At 48.8% G+C, this 4,330-nt stretch overlaps 1 protein-coding gene across 3 annotated transcripts in view; it reads left to right on the top strand.

Moving 5' to 3' along the window:
- The window catches only part of LOC122058107 (probable LRR receptor-like serine/threonine-protein kinase At1g67720), a 26,595-nt gene that overhangs the window by 12,708 nt on the left and 9,557 nt on the right, over positions 1-4,330 (top strand). The window lies entirely within an intron of this gene.

Below are 4,330 nucleotides of genomic sequence, written 5' to 3'. Positions count from 1 at the left end.
GGGAGGGAGAAGGTCAAGGGGTGGGGGAAGGGGCTGGGATGAGGCACCAGGAGGAGATTAGGTGGTCATTTCTGGAGGAGTGGGGGATTGGCCGGGATCGAATGGAGTGGAGGGACTAGACTTTTGAGGTAACATCGAAGTAGATGGATTTCCAAATCCTTTCCGGGGAGTGGGATTTGGAAGACCATCTGCGAATGTTACGCTCCATCTAAAGATGGGAGATAGTAGCAGAGAAAGCTAACTTACCAATGGTGTCGCAAATGGAGGAGCCGGAAAATGTCGTATCAACCCAAATACATTCCCCCTCAAGGGGGAGAATGACCTTAGGAGAAGGCCAGCAACGAGCAAGAACCTTTTTCCACACTAGGGTGGAGAGGGGACAAGAGAAGAAGAGGTGAGGGATATCCTCTTGACCGAGGGGGCAGAGGCAATAGGAGGGGTTTACCTGGATGTGACGGGGAATAAGGAAGGACTGCGTGGGAAGGCAGTTAGAGAGGCATCTCAAGGATGTGAAGCTGTGACGGGGGATATGACTTTTAAACCAGACGAGATTACGCCAAGGAATAACAGAGCCAGAGGATCTGACAAAAGACCAAGCAGAGGCAGAGGAGAACGACCCATTGGAAGAGGGGAGCCAGACACATTTGTCTTCCCTACCATGATGCCCAGGGGGAATGGGGGGAGGGAGGACCACAAATCCGCAAGGGGGGAGGAGAGGCAGGAGGGGTCCAATCTAGAGGGGAGAGAATGGAGGAGACAAGAGTAGATTTGGGAAGACCAGAGGAATAGATGATCCTGGGGGTGACAAGGGAGGAAAGGATGCCCAAAGGGTACCAGGGGTCCATCCAAAGGGAAGTCACCTGCCCATTTTCAATAACCGTGGAATAGGCACAGGCAGTAATGGCGAGGAGTCTAAGGCTGAGGATTTTTCGCCAAATCCAAGAGGCATCAAAGGGGGTTGGACAAGTCCAAAGGGAGTTGTGGGTAAGCAGATATGAGTGAACCCAGTCAACCCAGATGCTCTTCTGCTTGGAGGCAAGCTTCCAGATAAGCTTTAGGATGCCCACAGAGTTGACCTCCTTGATTCTTCTAAGACCAAGCCCCCCTTCAGATTTGGGAAGACAGACCTTATCCCAAGATAGAGGGTAGAGGAACTTGGAGGAGTCAGAACCTTTCCAGAGGAAGGAACAAAAGAGCCTTTCAATGGAGTTGATAGAACAAGAAGGAAGGACAAAGATCCCAGACCAGAAGAGGTAAAGAGATTGGAGAACAGATCTGATGAGAATAAGCAGGCCATCATAGAAGAGGAGCTTACCTTTTTAGAGCTGGAGCCTTTTGGTAATAAGATCAAGAATAGGGGAGCACAGGTGGGCAGAGAGCCTAGAAGAGATGAGAGGAAGGCCCAGGTATTTCACTGGTAAGGAGCCCAGAGAGAAACCAGTGATACCAAGAAGAAGGGATTGAGCCTCAGAAGAGACACCAGAGAGGAAGAGGTTGGACTTGAGGAGATTGATGGAGAGATCAGAGAGGGATTCGAAGGAATGAAGAGCATCCATGATGGAAGAGATGGAGAGGGAATCAGCTTTAGAGAAGATCATGATGTCATCAACAAAAGTGAGGTGGGTGAGGCAGAGGGACTTACACTTAGGAATAGGGGAGATGAGATGAAGATCAGAGGCAGATTGAATGGAGCGGGAGAGAACCTCTAGGAAGAGAGAGAAAAGGAATGGGGAGAGAGGGCAGCCTTGATGGATTCCCCTCCTCGAGGGGAAATAACCAGCAAGGCTACCGTTGACTAAAACGGAGAAGCGAGGAGTGAAAATGCAACAGGAAATCCAATGGACAAAGGAAGGAGGGAAGGACATTTGGAGCAGGACATTTGAGATGAAATCCCAACTAATGAAATCAAAGGCCTTGTGGATATCAATTTTGAGGAGAGCTGAGGGAGAGTGGTTTTTCCGATCAAATCCCCTGACAATCTCGTGGCAGAGAATGATATTGTCAGCAATGCTTCTCTCAACGATGAAGGAAAATTGATTTCTGACTAGAGAATCAATGACTTTTCCAATCCTGTTGGCTAAAATTTTGGCAATAAACTTATAGAGCAGGTTGCATAGAGAGATGGGTTTAAAGTCATTCATTGATTTAGCACCTTTCTTTTTGGGGATGAGACAAAGGAAGGTGTGATTGATCCCATTGATCTGGGAAGGGTTATAAAAGAAACGCCTCACCGCAAGAATGAGATCATTATAGATGATGTCCAACAACAGGAAAAAAATCCTATACTAAAGCCATCAGGGCCAGGAGCTTTATTGGCCTTGTGAGAGAGGATGGCTGAGAGGATTTCGTCATCAGAGGGAATGGAAAGAAGAGAAGGAAGAAGCTCATCAGGGACCAATTTATTGAGGAGATGGGGAGGAATAGGAGGGGGAGAGGGATGAAGAGGTTGGGAGAAGATTCCCAAAAAATGGGAGACAGCTTTGGCCTTGATTTCATCAGGGTAAAGGAGCTCAGCACCAGAAGGGGATAAGAGTTTAGGAATGGTGTTGACATTGTTTCTGGCTTTGAGAGAACGATGGAAGAAGGTAGAATGGGAATCTCCAAGATCTAACCACTTAATGCGAGCTTTCTGACGGAGGAAGCTCTCCTCTTGGCTGAGCAATAAGGTAGGTAAGCTCAGCGGCAGTGGCCTTTTCATCATCAACAAGCGCAGGGTTAAGCAAGTCAAGCTGGATTTTAGCTTGGATGGAAAGCAGCTTGTCGCGGCAGGAAGAGACACGGGAGGAAAAGTTGCCAAAGGTGAAGGAATTCCAGAGCTTTAGAGCAGCCTTGACGGACTAAAGCTTTTTGGTAAAAGCCGTAAGAGGGGAGAAGGAGGGGGGAATGGGAGAAGACCAGGCATTTTGGACAATAGGGAGGAAGTTCTGGTGGTAGGACCACATATCAAAGTATTTGAATGGCTTGGTGCAGAAGGAGCAGAAGGGAAGGACATGGATATCCATGGGACTATGGTCTGAAATACTGGGGAGGTCGAAGCAGGCATGGGAGGAAGGGATAGACTCCAGCCAGGCCTCATTGACAAGAGTCCGGTCAAGCTTCTAGGCCACCCGAAGGTTTCCAGCTCTCCGATTATGCCAAGAAAGCTTGGCGCCAGACCATCTTAGATCACTGAGCCCCAGGTCATCAATGCAGTCATTGAAAGAATCAACCGCTAAGGGGTTGATGGGATTACCGCCATACTTCTTATGATTGAATCTGATGACATTGAAATCACCCCAAAGACCCCAGGGACCAGAGCCAATGGAGGGGGTAAAGGAGAGGAGATCAGACCAGAAGGGAAGCCTACGAGAGGCAAGGTTATGAGCATAAATGACTCAGAAAAAACAAATGAAGGAACTAGAAGAGTGGGAAATGGAGAGATGGATGACTTGGTCCAAGGAGGAGAGGGGGGAGATAGTAAGATAGTAAGGGTTCTAAAGAATCCATATTCTGCCATTTGGGCTATGGAGGTAGTTGTTGGCGAAGGACCAAGAGGGAGCAATGGACGAGGCAATGCGAGAAGCATTGGACTGTAAGACATGAGTCTCAAGGAGGCAACAAAAGTTGGACTTGGAGGAGCGAATCCGGGATCGGATCTCCGCTTGTCTTGCCAAAGAATTGAGACCACAAACATTCCAAATAATCCAAGGGGTTATGTAGAACGAGAGTGGGGGGCATCGAATGCTTAGAGGAGCCAGAGTGGGGGCCAAAGGATGAGGGTTTGGAAGATGGCTTCTTGGTTGGAGGGTTTGATCTAAGATTAAAGGAGCTAGTGGGTGAGGATTTAGAATTGAGGTTGGATTTAGAGCGCAAGGAGGTTCTGGAAGCGGAGTTGGAGGATTTTTTCTTCTTGGATCCCCAAGAGACAACAAGCCGTGGGAAGGAGGGGAGGGAGGGGGAAGAGGGGGAAGGGGGTATATAATTGTGGGGGGAATGGGGGAAGATGGGTTGAGACAAGAGGGAGGGCAAGAGGTGGCAGGTAACAAGGAGGTAGCGGCAAGGTTGGGAGTTGCGGTCGTTCTAGTGGAACAATAATTCTCAGTGGCCTGAGAGGGGCAAGCTTGAGCATCCAATTGAGAATAAGTAAGTTCACTCCAGGGAGTCATGGGTTCAACAGAGGCAGTGTCACTATGAAGGGACCCTGGGGGGTCAGCTTGCATAGAAGATCCAACAATCGTAGCATGCATCACCAGGGAACAAGCAAGGACGTAGCCAATTCGGCAGTGCCATCTGAGACCAATTCGTGCACCTCAGAGGGCAGAGAAGTACTAACAGAGGCGTAGCAGACATT

The sequence above is a fragment of the Macadamia integrifolia genome, chromosome 12 (assembly GCF_013358625.1).
Source record: "Macadamia integrifolia cultivar HAES 741 chromosome 12, SCU_Mint_v3, whole genome shotgun sequence".
Taxonomy (NCBI): Eukaryota; Viridiplantae; Streptophyta; class Magnoliopsida; order Proteales; family Proteaceae; genus Macadamia; species Macadamia integrifolia.
This window is presented reverse-complemented; position numbering and strand designations above follow the sequence as displayed.